The sequence below is a fragment of the Palaemon carinicauda genome, chromosome 40 (assembly GCF_036898095.1).
Source record: "Palaemon carinicauda isolate YSFRI2023 chromosome 40, ASM3689809v2, whole genome shotgun sequence".
In the NCBI taxonomy this organism is placed as follows: domain Eukaryota; kingdom Metazoa; phylum Arthropoda; class Malacostraca; order Decapoda; family Palaemonidae; genus Palaemon; species Palaemon carinicauda.
Genome location: NC_090764.1, coordinates 47,382,563 through 47,398,778, shown reverse-complemented (window position 1 = coordinate 47,398,778; position 16,216 = coordinate 47,382,563). Strand labels below are relative to the sequence as shown.

General features: G+C 49.7%; 1 non-coding gene across 1 annotated transcript; it reads left to right on the top strand.

The window, feature by feature from the left end:
* Nucleotides 1-9,459: 9,459 nt before the first annotated feature.
* Nucleotides 9,460-9,578, top strand: LOC137632103 (5S ribosomal RNA). Its single transcript, XR_011042019.1, has one exon. It is a non-coding gene; the product is annotated as a 5S ribosomal RNA (ribosomal RNA).
* Nucleotides 9,579-16,216: the final 6,638 nt, after the last annotated feature.

Here is a 16,216-nt window from a genome sequence, read left to right as displayed (position 1 = left end):
GGGCAGAAGTCCAGACCCTGTTGAAGAAGGGCGCTCTCTAAGAGGTACTCGACGGATCCCCAGGCTTCTTCAGTCGACTCTTTTTTGTAAAGAAGGCGTCTGGAGGCTGGAGACCAGTCATCGACCTCTCAGCTCTGAACAAGTTTGTCAAACAAACTCCGTTCAGCATGGAGACGGCAGACATGGTCAGACTAACAGTAATACCGCAAGACTTCATGTGCACACTGGACCTAAAGGACGCGTACTTCCAGATCCCAATCCATCCGTCTTCAAGGAAGTACTTAAGATTCAACCTAGACAACAGAAAGTACCAGTTCAAGGTGCTGTGCTTCGGTCTCTCCACAGCACCACAAGTCTTCACCAGAGTGTTCACCCTAGTATCATCTTGGGCACACAGGATTGGCATCTGTCTCCTCTGTTATCTGGACGACTGGTTAATCCTAGCAGACTCAGTGTCAACACTTCTTCAACACCGAGACAAACTTCTGAGACTTTGCCAAGATCTGGGGATCATGGTAAATCTCGAGAAGTCTTCACTGCTTCCTACTCAAAGACTGGTATACCTAGGCATGATTATAGACACCACTCTTCACAAAGCCTTCCCATCAGATGACAGGATAGCAAGGCTGAGGAAGGTCGCAAGACCTTCTCTCAGACGAGAAGAACTTCCAGCCCAATCGTGTTATGTCTCCTCGGTCACCTTTCATCGCTGGCCCGTCTAGCTCCCAATGGTCGCCTCAGGATGAGATCCCTCCAGTGGCGACTCAAGTTCCGGTGGAATCAAGCGTACGACTCCCCAGACATCCAGATCCCCATGGGACCTGCAGAACTGACGGATCTCCAGTGGTGGGTGGCAGACGAGAACCTACGAAAAGGAGTGGATCTTCTTGTCCTCCCCCCGGATTTGATGCTGTTTTCAGACGCTTCAAAAAAAGGAGGGGGGGCCCACGTGCTGCACCACACGACCTCAGGCCTCTGATCAGAGTCAGAAAAGTACTGTACCTCCATATAAATCTCCTAGAGATGAAGGCCGTCTTTCTGGCCCTTCAACAGTTCCAACAGTACGTGGCAAGTCACTCTGTGGTGATGATGAGGAGCGACAACACCACAGTAGTGGCCTACATCAACAAGCAAGGAAGTATTTTTTTGCAGCAACTGTCCCATCTAGCAGTAGAGATACTGAGATGGGCCAAAATCCACTCGATACCACTATCGGCACACTTCATTCCAGGCAAAATGAATGTGCTCGCCGACAACCTGAGCAGAGCATCTCGGATAGTGATTACCGAGTGGTCTTTGGATCATCTTGTAGCCAACAAAGTCCTGACTTTGTGGGGTTCTCCGATTGTGGACCTCTTTGCAATGGCCCTGAACTTCAGGCTCCCGCTGTACTGTTCCCCAATCCCAAACCCCAAGGCTCTCTGGCAAGATGCTTTCCAACAACGATGGGACAACATCGACATCTACGCCTTTTCCCCGTTCTGTTTGATGAGGAGAGTACTCAACAAGACCAGAACATCGGTCAATCTTTCAATGGCCCTCATAGCTTTGCTATGGCATCACACAGAATGGTTCCCGGACCTTCTGCAACTCCTAACAAAGCCTCCAAGAGAGCTCCCTCCACGACACAATCTACTCAAACAACCACACACCAACATCTTCCACAAAGCGTTAGCTTCACTACGACTTCACGCCTGGAGACTATCCAGCATCTCTCTGAGAGAGGATTTTCGCAACAAGTTGCGATCAGGATGTCTGGATATCTGCTGAAGTCATCAGCAGCAGTCTACCAGGCAAAGTGGAAAGTCTTCAGTGGTTGGTGTCGTGGAAGGGGTATCTCTCTGCTCGATGCCACTATTCCAGCAATAGCGGAGTTCCTCGTGTATTTGCGTGAAGAAATGCCCCTATCAGTCTCTGCAGTGAAAGGCTATCGCTCAGCCTTGAGCCTCGCCTTCAGACTGAAAGGAATGGACATTTCTTCATTGCTAGAACTTTCTCTACTCATACGGGCTTATGAACTTACCTGCCCCCAGTCGGAAGTGAGACCTCCCCCATGGAACGTGGTTCGAGTTCTCAGGTCTCTTAAGAGACCTCCCTATGAACCATTACGCCAGGCATCAGATCGCCACCTGACTTGGAAGACAGTGTTCCTGCTAGCTTTGGCCTCGGCCAAGCGAGTCAGCAAACTTCATGGTCTCTCGTATGACATCGCCCATTCAAGGGGATGGGGAGAGGTAACGTTCAGCTTCGTCCCTGAGTTTATTGCTAAGACTCAGAACCCGGGAGTAGCGGATCCTCGATTCGACTCCTTCTGGATTTCTAGTCTCTGTACTGTAACAGATGACCTAGACCATCTCTTACTATGCCCAGTAAGGAGCTTGAGGCTGTACCTCAGGAGAACAGCCACAGCCCGTCCTCGTGTGCCAGCACTATTCATCAGCACAGGAAGGACTAAGTGGAGGGTCACCAAGAACTCCATCTCTGCATGGATTCGCAGGGTCATTGACCTTGCACTGAATCCAGACCCTCCTCCGTCACGTCGCCCCAGAGTACATGATGTCAAGAGGCATAGCTACGTCCCTGGCCTTCAAAAGAAATTTTTCAGTGACGCAGGTTCTTCAAGCTGGGGTGTGGAAACGACAGAACACATTCACATCCCACTACCTGCAAGACGTGACCCACAGGAGACTCGATACCTTTTCTATCGGTCCTTGGGTGACTGCACAACAAGTAGCAGAAGGTTGAGGGCATTGTTACCCGGTTTTAGTCTGCATGAATGAAAAGGTTTGACTGGCCCTTATTCTTTTCTTCATTATCCCCTCTCTTGGGGAAAGCAGCATCATGGGTTCTTAGCATAGCTGATTTCAAACCACTGCAGGTAAATCATGCTTCCTTGTGTTCCCAGTATTAAGGTAAATACTGTTACGTCCCCATACCCTGACGAGGTGGTATTGGGAAAGTCCTAGTGTACAAGCTTCCATCTAAAGAACTTCGGAACAACTTTCTAGGACAAGTCACACTTCTACATACCTTCATACACAGCTTGCGCAGCCCGCAGACCTTGCGTAGCAAGGTTTTAGCGAGGTGCAGGGGCTCCTTATTTCTTGAATGCTAACTCACTCATAAGGAGCCCCCGGGCAAAGCCAAAAAGCCAGACTGGCTGGGATGTCCACCCATCCTAATGGGTGAGTCACCCCTATTAAATAGCATGGTATGTATTCCAGTTACGGAACAAATGACAAATTCATAGATAATTTGTATTTTTCCTAACTATACAAACCTTAGCTATTTAATCAAACTTGCCCGCCAGCCCTATCCCTCTTGAAGTCCTACCTCCAAGCAAAGTAAGCTCAATCACTGGTATGTGAGGGGGAGCGGTACCAAGCTACCCTCCCTACCCCGCTAACTAGCGGTATGGGTAGTAAACCCTCGTTAAAAATTAATGGCTCATCATTTCAGGTATGCTGAAAGTAATACCCCTATTAAGTAGCTAAGGTTTGTATAGTTAGGAAAAATACAAATTATCTACGACTTTGTCATATTAACAACATATAGTAGATGTTTTGATCAAGTTAAGAAATAGTATAAACAATACTCTTTGTTATTGATTCGTAGATGCATCAGCTGATCTGGTCACAGCACCAAAATTCTTAGATTCATAAAATACACCCGAAATTTAAAACAAAAGTACATAAATGTTTTATTAAAGCACAATTAACTATTTAAATAATCGTAATTTTTTTAGAATGTAATAATGCTTCCGAAACGAAATGGAATATTTTAAGCTTTTATTCAAAAGAGAGAGAGAGAGAGAGAGAGAGAGAGAGAGAGAGAGAGAGAGAGAGAGAGAGAGAGAGAGAGAGAGAGAGGGAGGGAGGGAGGGAGGGAGGGAGGGAGGGAGGGAGGGAGGGAGGGAGGGAGGGAGGGAGGGAGGGAGAGGAGAGAGAGAGAGAGAGAGAGAGAGAGAGAGAGAGAGAGAGAGAGAGAGAGAGAGAGAGAGAGAGAGAGAGAGAGAGAGAGAGAGATCAGCTATTGAAAAGTAATCAAATGCGCTGTTTTTTTTATTTAAAAGGAACAATTATTATCGAGGCATTCAAGTTTTTAGTTTATAAAATAAGCTGTATTTCTGTTTAACAAAGTATAGATATGACATACAGTACAGCACAAGAGTCAATACATTAGAAATAGCATCATAATTCAAGAAAACACGGAAGCTACGAGTCGTCTGAATGAAAACACAAACACTTTCAGTGAGTACAGTTAAACTGCACTGTAGTAATATTACTGTACTGTACATATACACTAGTAATATACACTACAGTATCAGTGAGTATTAGGTTACAGTATATTATTACTAGATAGGAACAACTTTGGTGATACAGAACAGCGAGGGGATGATGACGACGCGGTAAAACTTTACCTTAGCACAATACTGTACTTTAACCTTACTGTGTCCAGTATATAGTGTAGGCCTACATGTGTGCAAATGTGCTGTATACATGATTATAAACTGTTTTAGAAACCAAATTAAAACAATATTAGGTAGTATTTACTATGGGGTAATCAACAGCTCGGGCACCTGCTCGTGGCAAGGGACAGTGACTTTTTAGGTTAGGAGTTAGCCCACTTATTGCAGCATTTATTCGTGAAAATCCCATTTGTTCCGTAACCGAAATACAAACCACGCTATTTACATTGGGTTTACCTTTTAGCGTAGCTGAAATGGCGAGCCATTAGAATTTAACGAGGGTGTATTACCCCTGCGCTAGTTAGCGGGGGGTAGGGGAGTGGTAGCTAGCTACCCCTCCCCCCCTCACACACCGGTGAACTGCTCCACTTCACTTTTGGCTCGGACGATGGACAGACGTGTCTGTCTTCGTCCTCGCTTGGCAGCCATTATTTGTTTTGTCTTTACTTAATCACTTACAGTACTTTTCTTTTACTCAATATATATGTAAACATTTTTTCGTGTTTATGTATATATTTGAGTATAGAAGTCAGTAAGTTTCCTTTTCAGAGTTTGTGCTTGTGCTTGTGTGTGTAGTGTACGATATCTCCGTGGAGCCCTCGGCAGTTAGGCCACCATGGTGTAATTTCATGGGTCGCGATCGAGTTTGACTTCGGTCTTTCTCTCTCTCTCTCTCTTGAGGTCGTTCACCCTTTTACTACGTTACTACGTCTGAGTAGCTTCCTTCCCGTGTGGGTGGGGTTGCTACGCCGTACTTTTTGTCTCAATTAGTTTATGAATCTAATTGTGTTTGTTGATTTTAAAGCTTTGTAGAACGATTCCTTTCGGGGTTTTCGTTCTTTCTTTAGTGTTCATTCATTTTTAAATTACATAATTACATAGTTACATAATTATAATTGTTATAATTCTGTTTTGGTTACAGCTCTCCTTCCGTGAGTGTAGGTGGTTGTGAGGGCACGTGCCTGTTGTGTAATTCTTGTGTTCCTTTCCCTCGGGGTTCTTCTTCGGAGCCTTCCCGGGGGAATGAATGTTAACTAATGATTTTTGTTTTTATTTTCCACAGTTACCGATCTAGTTAGTTTCTGTAATGTGACAACGGAGTGAGCTGTCTTGTTGAGGCCTGGGGATTCGGCGGTTGCTGCCTCCCCTATAGACCTTCGTCAGGGGCGTGTCTCCTTCTCCTGGAAGTACTCCCGTGATGATTGACAGCCCTCCAGTTCATTTTTGAACACTCAGGAGGCTCGCCTCCTTGGGTGGGGAACTTTCCTTTCGAGGGAAGTTTTCCTGTCCAGGCTTGAGTTTTTCCCCTGTGGGGGTTATTCTCTTGCCTTTTTTCGTGCGACTATGCTCTTGGTGCTGAGCGGTCGCACCTGCAGTTACGCTCAAGGGGCTGGGCAACTGCAGGAGCCCCTCTTCGGAGGATTGCTCTTTTTAGGTCACTAGCTGACCCGTCTCTTCTACGAAGTGTTTCTCTTTTGTTCGCGAGGGAGTACACTCATAGAGACTCCTCTTCGGAGGACTCTTCTGCTGTTGTTGCTGTTGGCCGCCTTCGCCGTAAGGCTCACCGTCCGCTACGTCATAAGGGCCTCCCATCTCCCTAAAAGGGTGCTAAGAGGCGCCTTTTTGAATCTCCTCCGTATGCAGCCTGCAGCTCCTACCTCCTTAGATCTCTCCAGGGATCGATCTCCAACGCCTTACTGACCTTCCGCCCCTAGTGCAGATGGACAGCAGTCTGACCTCGTCATCCGACGGGCAACAGTCCCTTCGGGGCAAAGGGTTGCCTCCCACGGGGGGTGCTTCCCTTGCGTGTCAGGGTTCCCCTGCCCGCCCTTCTGCAGTGTTAGCGCACAGGCGCTCTCCTGCTCATCAGCGTTTTCCTGATCGCTAGCGCTCTCCTGTTCGCCAGCGCTCTCCTGTTCGTCAGCGCTCTCCTGATGATCGTCGCCCCACTGCTCGCCTGCGCTCTCCTGAGGACTCCGAACATCATGCTGTTCCTGTTGTGCGCCCTACGCGCCATCGGTCTCCTGAGCGCTCTAGATCTCCTGCCCGTCAGAGCGCACCTGCGCTTCCAGTTCCTGATACGCGCCCTGTGCGCCCACGTTCGCCCGCGCAACCTAGAACTTCGGTTCAGGCCTTGGACAAGGACTCTTCTTCTACACACAGGATTCCACGCGTCGCCCTTCTGCTCGCCAGCAATCACCAGCTCGCCAGCGACCACAGACGCGTCAATGTTCGCCTGCTCGTCAGCGATCGCCATCGATCTTCCACGCGTGTCAGGTCCCCTGGACACCATCAGTAGCGATCTAGCACTCGCCTGCTGTGGACCACGATCTCCTGCTCGCCAGCGCTCACCTTTACTTCTGTCCTTCTGTGCGCCAGCTTCCTTCAATCGCCAGCGCACATCTGCACGCCCTTTTCTGCCACGCACCAATGGGCGCCAACAGTTTTTCCTGACCGTCCAGGATCGCCTGATTGACAGCTCGCATCGGCGCTCACCTTCCTGATGAACCTGCGCGCATTCTGATTAGCGCGATGCGCGCTAATCATCCCTAGTCTCTTACGCGTCAGCGATCTCCTACGCGCCCGCGCGATTCTTCGCCTGCGCGCTAGCGTTTTGTTAACGCACCACTGCTCGCCAACGCACCGTCACTTGCCAACGCGCCATCGCTTGCCAACGCGCCTTCACTCGCCTACGGGCCTTCGCTCGCCAATACGCGCCATAGCTCGTCATCGCGCCATCGCCCCATCGCCCGTCATCGCCCGTCATCGCGCCATCGCCCGTCATCGCCCGTCATCGCGCTATCATCACGCCATCGCCCGCCTACGCGCCATCGGTCTCCTGACCGCCTGCGCTCGCCCGCGCGTCTGCGCGACCACACGCCCACGCACATGCGCTCCAATGTTCGCCCGCGCGCGAACCAACGGTGTTCCATCGCGCGAATCGACGGTGTTCCATCGCGCGAACCGACGATGTTCCATCGCGCGAACCGACGGTGTTCCATCGCGCGAACCGACGGTGTTCCATCGCGCGAACCGACGGGGTTCCATCGCGCGAACCGACGGGGTTCCATCGCGCGAACCGACGGGGTTCCATCGCGCGAACCAACGGGGTTCCATCGCGCGAACCGACGGGGTTCCATCGCGCGAATTGACGGGGTTCCATCGCGCGAGTGCCGGCTCGATTCCTGCAGTAGCCATTGCTTGCCTACGGCCTACTGGTCATCGCTCGCCTGTAAACTATCGGATTCCGACCGCCAGCTCTCGCCCTTCCAACCATGCTCGCCCTCCTTCTGCGCTCCCTCGCGCACTTTCGTCCGCGCTCCTGCGTGCCTGCGCGCCTGCGCACGGGCGCTTCCACGTTCGGCCACACGCGAACTATTGATTTACCATCGCGCGAGCGCCAGGGCGATTGCGACCGCGATTCCCGTCGGGGTTTCGCAACACGGCCAGCCTGGCGAGTCTTCTGGAGCGCATATTTCCAGAACACGGTCTTCACCCCGTAAACGCAGAGTATGGCACGTGCAAGAGCAGGAAGAATCTTCAGAGAGGTCTGAGCAACATTCTTCTTTCCAGAACCTGGGTTAGCCCTTCCTCCTCGTCATTCCCTGGAAGGGTCGTGCCAGGGAATTTTCCTTTCGAGTTTTCTCCGTCGGGCAAGGGGTGACTGGTTTAGCCCTTCCTCTTCTCCATCCCGTGGAAGGGGCCTACCAGATCCTTTCCCTCCTCGGTTGCGACCCGAGGTTTTGTACAAGGAAGATCATAGGTACTTTCCTCCTCTCAGGCTCAAGCACCTTTGCGTTCCGTCGCCAAGTTTCGAACTTGCGGGCAAACTCGATGTTGGAGCATCTAGACGCAGTGACCGAGGGCTTCCCCTCGGGTGTCTCATCCGTGGATGTCGACAAGCTCAGACACTTCCAAATTCCATCCTTGGGAAGAGCTTGTTTGAGCCCAAGGACAGAGACATGGACAGCTGTTGTGCGGAGGAAGTCGACTTCCGTTTTCACTCCTCCAAGGCGCTTTCTTCCAGACCCTGCTGGCCTCCAACGCCTCTTCTTTCAGCCTCGTCGGCCCAAGTTATCGGACCGGCTACGGCAGCTAAGACAAGGTGTACAATAGCAGTCCCCTCCTGTCAGGGACAGGTAGCACGGGAGGCTCTCCCGGGGAGGCATAATCCTAGAGGGAGCGGCAGAGTTCACAAACTCTAGGATTGGCAACCCCCCCTTGCAGGTCTCACGCTGGGGGGATGCCTAAGGTTAATCATCCGGATAACAGCTTCCCGATGCCGATTCCTGCACGATCTCCATGATCAGCCAAGGATATCGCGCCTCGCTCTTACCATCTCTCTGTCTCTGTCAGCGAATCCAGTGTCACTGAGCCTCTATGCCATGGGGGTCGGCAAGAGTTTTGCCCGTTTGGGCAGAAGGATCCATGCCTTAGGAGAAGGTTCTCCATAGGGTCGTCGACGGCTTCACCCCCCGGCTTCTTCAGTCGATCCTTTCTCGTAGGAAATCATCTGAGACGGGAGTTCCGTCGTCGACCTCTCAGCTCTGATCAAGTTTGTCGAACAAACTTTGTCCAGCGTGGAACAGCAGAGTCGATCAGACTGGTAACGAGGCTGCAGGACTCCTTAGGCCCTGGATCGGAAAGACGGGTACTTCCAGTTTCCATTCCATCCATCTTCTAGGAAGCTCTTGGAATTCAGCGTAGACTACAGTTGTTCCTGCTTAAGATGCGGTGTGGCGATCCCGCCGCGGCATCGCAGGTTTTTTCCCCAGAGAACTCTCCTTGCTTCCCTCATGGCCGCTCAGGATCAGGCTTCCGCCTCCTTCGCTTTTTGGGAGGTCTGGTCAACTCCGGTAGGCTCGGGTTCGACCTTCTTCAACGCCGGGACAAGCTTCCGGGTCTTTACCAAGAGTGAGGGATTATGGTAATTTGCTAGGAGCCTTCTCTACTTCTGCCTCAACATCTGGAGTATCTAGCCATGATATTGAGTCAACGGCCATACCATGTTGAAAACACCGCTTCTCGTCCGATCAGCGAGGTTAAGCAACGTTGGGTCTGGTCAGTATTTGGATGGGTGACCGCCTGGGAACACCAGATGCTGTTGCCTCCTTCTCCGAGCCTTCCCTTCAGTTGACTGTGGCAAGGCTGAGGAGAGTCGCAGTACCTGTTCTCCGGCCAGCATAGCTTTCAGCCCTACCTTGGAACGTTTGCTGGGTCTCTTTTCCTCATTGACCCGTCTAAAGTCCCAAACGGTCGCCTCAGGATAAGTTCCCTGTGAGGCGGCCCAAGTTCCGGTGGTATCAAAACAACAATTAACCGGACTTTCTGGCCCCTATGGGACCAGCGGAATGTTTAGATCTGCAATGGGGGTTGACCTATGGAACTTCTTGATGGGAGTGGATATTCTCGTCCTTTCCCCACATTTCGATGCTGTTCTTGGACTCGTCAAAGAAAAGGGGTGGGGGGGGCATGTTCCGGTTCAGGCCTATGGTCAGGACCTGAAGGATACCTCCCCATCAATCAGGCAGGCTTAGGGGCTGTAGTCTGGCCCCTCTACAGAATCTACAGTTCCTGCCGAGTCGCTCCGTGCGCAACGACTTCATGGTACTGGCGTATTCCAACCAGCAGGGAACGCATTTTCATACCTTCGCATCTTGCAGTAGAGATACTGAGATGATCCGAGGTCCTCTCAATACCACTATCGGCTCGCTCATTCCGGGCAGAGGAATGTTCTCTCCGACTATCTGAGCAGAGCCTCGCAGATAGAGTGTACCTGGGGGTCTTTGGCCTATAGTAACCAGCAAGTCCTGGCCTGGGGGACCTGATCGCGACAGCCTGGAACTTCAAGCTTCCGCTGTTCTTCCCCCCAGTCTCAGACCCCAAGACTCTTTGGCAAGATGCTTTCCGGTGATGGTGGGACAACATCGATGCCTGCGTCTTCCCACCATTGTTGTCTGTTGAGAATGGGTCTTAACAAGACCAGGTTGTCTGTCAACCTTTCGATGGCCCTGAGAGCTCCACTGTGACTATACGCAGAACGGTTTCCGGACCCTCTGCTTCCCCTGACGGAACTCCCGGGAGAGCTTCTTCCACGGCACAGGCTACTCAAACAACCACACTACAACATCTTTCACGAGCCGAAGCAGACACAAAATTCAAATATACATTTATTGATAAACAATAGATAACAAGGTCAAAGTGCATTTTATAATATAATATGAAACGAAAATTGGAAATGTAATGGAAAGCATAATTAAAATGGTAATATCAGAAATACTTGTTTCACCGGAAAAGAAACGTGAAGCCACTTTGAAAGGAAATATTGTAATATTTCATGTTTTCTTATTTCTGTCATTACAGTCTATAAACACTTGCGTAGTTATACGCATGCCACATGTGTAAGTCTTTTATGCTTCTTTCACCTTTATACTTGGAACAGTCCATAGTGTCACTACAGTGATACTTCACTAAACATGTCACTCCGTAGGGAGGGATCATGTACACCCTTCACTAAAAGTCCCGATTAGTGCACTGTTCCTCGCAGTTTTCAAGCGGCAGGTTTTAGCACACTACCGGCTGCCACCACGAAATGCTTTATCTCTTGCACTTGCTTCGCGTAATGTTTAAAGAAAACCCTGGATGACTTCCATCCAGTATACGAGCGAAGACTTTCAAAATTCATATTCTGGATGAAGTTCAGAGACGAAGCAAGTTTTCTCAGATCATGACCTGCGGGTGTACTGTCTGGATTCGCTCTGCGAATGAAATAGGTGATCTTCGCCCTTAATTGTTTCAAAGACAATGTCGAACCTGAAGTTTCTCCCCTAAAAAGCTGTCCTCCCCTAAAGTCTGAAGTTCTACGAAGATAGACCCTTAGGCACTCTACTGGACATAGAGACGCATCTTCCTTCAGTGGGCAGATTCTCCAGGGACCCCACATTTTGGTGGGTAGCTCATTCTTAGCGAGAAATGTTGGGTCAGGAAAGAGATTCAGTTCTCCACACTCCGTGAACTGAATATGGCCCTCATCCCTTGAAAGGGCCACTATTTCGCTAACTCTGGCTCCTGAGGCTAGTGCAAATAAGAATATAACTTTTTGGGTCAAATCCTTTAAAGAGCAGTCTTCATTGTTCAAGTTTGAGGCTAAATGAAGAACCTTATCCAAGGACCAAGAAATGGGCCTCGGAGGTGCTGCGGGCCGAAGCCGAGCGCAGGCCTTAGGGATCTTATTGAAGATTTCGTTAGAGAAGTCCACCTGGAAGGCATATAGCAAGGGTCTAGTCAAGGCAGATTTACACGTAGAAATCGTGTTGGCTGCTAAACCTTGTTCATGGAGATGAATAAAGAATGATAAACAGAAATCTGTCGAGATATCTCTTAGTTTCTTTGCCTTGACAAAGGCAACCCATTTCTTCCAGGATAACTCATATTGTCTTCTAGTAGATTTCGACTTATACTGTATTCTTCTAAAAAGTTTATACTGTCCTAAGGCGAGAAAATCATGAGATGAAGTTTTCGGGTTTTCTGTGATGAAGCGGAGACAGTCGACTTCTGCAATTGTTGAGTTAGAACTGGATCCGGCAACGAGACCAGCTTCAGTCGCAGTTCTTTTATTAGAGGGAACCAGATGCTGTTGGGCCACTTGTGAGCCACTATCGCTGCTGTTCCCCGAGAGGATCTCAGTTTGTTGAGGATCTTAAACAGGAGGTTGGTTGGAGGGAACAGGTAAATCCTGGATCATATGTTCCAATCTAGGGACATCGCATCTACTGCTTCCGCTAGAGGATCCTCGTACGGGGCTACATATCGAGGTAGCTTCTTGTTGTCGCTCGTCGCGAAGAGGTCTATCTACAGTCCTGGGACTTGAGGAAAGAGAATGATCTTGCGTCTAGGGACCATTCTGACTCTATCGGGGTGAGCCTGGATAGAGCGTCCGCCGTCACGTTGCAGAACCCTTGAAGGTGAACTTCTGATAAGTGCCATCTCTTCTTTTCCGCCAGACGGAAGATGGCCAACATCACTTGGTTGATTTGGGGCGATCTTGAACCTTGTCGGTTTAGACATCTCATTATCACTTCGCTGTCCAGGACCAATCTGATATGGATCAAGCAGCGAAACTTCAGTTTCTTCAAAGATAGAAAAACTGCCATGGCTTCCAGAATGTTGATGTGGAAGGTCTTGAAGAGGGAGGACCAGGTTCCTTGGACTTTCCGTTGGTAAGAGTGGCCTCCCCATCCTTCCTTTGAGGCATCCGTGTGAACAATGACTGAGGGTGGAGGTGGTTGTAAGGGCACCTTCTTCTTTAGGTGCTTGGCCTCCGACCATGGCTTGAGAAGTGATCGCAGACTAGTTGGTATCGGTCTTGTCAGATCTCTTCGAGCGTTTGATGCTTATCTTCTCCAGACTCCTGATGCATCTTTTATCTGTGCCCTCTTCGAGCGTTTGATGCGTATCTACTCCAGACTCCTGATGCATCTTTTAACTGTGCCCTCAGCACTGGGTCTGTCACTGAGGCAAACTGGAGGGAACCCAGTACTCTCTCTTGTTGTCGTCTTGATATCCGATCGGATTTTAGAAGTCTCTTGACAGATTCCGCTATCTCTCTCCTCTTCTTTGATGGAAGGGAGAAGCGTGTGACTGTAAGTTCCAATGAACGCTGAGCCATTGAAACTTTTGAGCTGGAGATAGTCGAGACTTTTCCATGTTGATCTTGAATCCTAGATGTTCCAGGAACTGGATCACTTCCTTGGAGGCTTGCATGCATTCTGATTCGGATGCTGCCCACACCAGCTAATCGTCCAGGTACGCTGTTACCTGAACTCCCTTTAGGCGTAGTTGATGAATGACTGCGTTTGCAAGCTTTGTGAGTACCCTTGGGGCTATGTTTAGTCCGGAGGGCATGGCTCTGAAGACATATTGTCTCTTATGTAGCTTGAATCCTAGGTAGGAGGAAACTTGTCGATTGATTGGAACATGCCAATATGCGTCCGCCATGTCTATGGAGACTGTGTATGCCTGTTTGGGTAGTAGGGTCCTTATGTGTTAAAGGGTGAGCATCCTGAACTTATGGTTCACTATGAACTTGTTGAGTGGTGACAAGTCCAGAATGACACTGAGTTTTTCCGAGTCCTTCTTCGGAACACAAAACAGCATTCCTTGGAACTTGACGGACTTTGCTCTCCTTATAACTCTCTTGTCTAAGAGTTCCTGGACATATTCTTCCAGAATGGGGGTTGAGTGTTGGAAGAATTGAGGGAAAGTCGGTGGAGTTGTGTTCCAGCTCCAACTTAGTCCGTTCTTGATCAGGCTGTGGGCCCATGGATCGAAGGTCCAACAATCCCGGAAAGAGAAGTCTCTCCCTCCTATCGGAAGCATCTCACTTGGAGTGCTGGCCGGAGGGCTTGCCTCCTTGGCCACGTCCACCCCAGGTGCTCTTGCCTCTTGAGGGGCGTCTAGAGGAGCCTCAAAAGGAACCTCTAGATTTCGGCCGAAAGGTCGTGGATTGCCTTTCGAAGGCCGGGGTAAAGACAGGCGACCGTGTCGCCAGCTGCTGGGGTACCAATTGGTACGTGGTGGGTGGTTGTGCTACCGTCTGGGACACCGTGGCCGCGGGAAGGTGTTGCTGTCTAGGTGGGCGAGAGGGCGCTCTTGGTTTCTTAGTATTTCTTTTGGGTTGGGGACCCTCATCCTGGGAAGACTTCCTCTTCATTGACAAGCCCCACTTTTGGAGAAGATTTCTATTCTCCCTGGCAGCTTTGTCGATGACCTCTTTAACCACTTCACTTGGAAAGAGGTCCTTACCCCAGATGCTGGATGATATCAGCCTCCTTGGTTCGTGCCTCACCACAGCCGAGGCGAACACGAACTCTCTACAAGCCCTTCTGGCTTTGAGAAAGTTGTACAGGTCCTTTGCAACTGTTGCCAGGTGAGCCTTGGCAAAGACCATGTACATATCTGGGGATAGGGAGACGCTTGCCATCGTCTCCAGTCCGGTCTGAAGAGACATTGAGGTGGCAAGTCTTTCTTTTGTTTCCTGCTCCCGACGCAGGTGAAAGTCTGACAGCTTAGGGAGGTCTTCACCGAACTTACGTCCGGCAATGTCGGCCTCCAACTTCCCGACTGAGAAGGTATGATGAACATCCTTCCAATCAGCTTCGTCCAATGGTAGGGCGAGGGAGAACGGCCTACACTCTTCGAGTGTGGGACATGGTTTCCCTGCCTCGACTGCCTTCAAGGCTGCCTTATACCCTTTTTCCATAAAGGGGAAGGCACGGGAAGAAGAAGCAACGAAGGACGGGTGCTTCTTGCTCAGAGCCGGCACTTTGGAGTTAGTGAAGGCCCTCTCCTTCAATGTGCTGGAAAACAAGGCCTGAGCTTTGGGGAGGTCAAGGATTATGACCTCTTTTGGCTCTGTTTCCTCTTTCGAGGGTGGTTCCGTCCCCAGACGAACGTAGCAGTCTGGGTAGGCCCCTTGACTGGGCCAGAATTCCACATCTTCGACTGGAACTGTGCCCAGCTTGTCGGAGATGAAGATCTTTCCTCCTGACATGGGCATGTGCTCAGCATGCCTCCATGGGTTGACGGCCGAGAAAGGGGGAAGATCTTTTACATTTAGCTTTTTTGGAGCTACACGAGAAGCTGCGAGTTGGTGCATCCCCAACAGTAGCACAACTTCTTTCTCAGTCGACTGCTTCTTTAGGTCTTGGACCATAGTGAGAATCGAAGTCTAGGTTTGACTCATGTTGGCCAATTCGGGGGCAGAGGAGGTCGAGAGGACGGGCTCTGCCACCGGAGCTGATGAAACCGAAACTATTTCGTTTCCTTCGTCGTCAGTTTTGGGAGCCATTATAGACTCCTCCTGATCTTCAGCAAGAAGACTCCGTTCAGTGCTTTCTGACGCATCTGACATCTTGTCTTCTAGTTGGATGTCCTTCATGGCATCCGATACATCAGATTCTATCGGAATCTGGACGACGGGGATCTCCGCTTGAGGTTGCGGGATTACTGCATCCGAAGATGCCCTAGGGAAAAGACAGGCCCTCATCTTTTCATTAGGAAGGTAGGGCCCGGTAGTATTCTTCTGGAAACCCCTGACCCATTTACGCAGCTTCTCTCTTCCTACATCCCTTGATTCAGTAGTCTTTTGGTCATCAAAAGCCTCAGTAACCAGATTGGAACAAACGTCACATACCTGGGGGTCCCAATACTTCAGAGTACCCTTCGTCGCTGCGCAGCGCGCGTGCGTCCTCCACAGACCATGGCCGCAGAAGTTCTCACTGCGGACGTTGCAGAAGTGGTTCCCGCACTTGGGATGGTCCTCCTGTAAAGAGAGGAAAACAAAATGAGTATTTGGTGAATTATCTCACAATATTCAGTTTACAATATTATGTATACAGTATATAGCTTAGGATAGGTAAGCTAGAAAAGAAGAAGGAAAGACACATACGTGTGTTCCCTGTCCAGCCAATTGCTATGACCTCCCTCAAAATTGAATTCTGGGGTATTTCTAATGATAGAAAAAAACCATTGGAAGATCTTTATCCAGCAGGATATATAGAGATGTAACTTAACCCGTTTTCCGGAATTTAATGTTGGGGATTGAATTTAGTGATCACTGAGAATTAAAGAAAGAACTCACTTTCTTTATATCAAGTGGTCTCACAATAGGCTGCCCATGAAAACACAGTGTATGTTAGAAAATTTATGGGCTACCGTATAAACTATACCGTGGTTTTCTGATTGCAG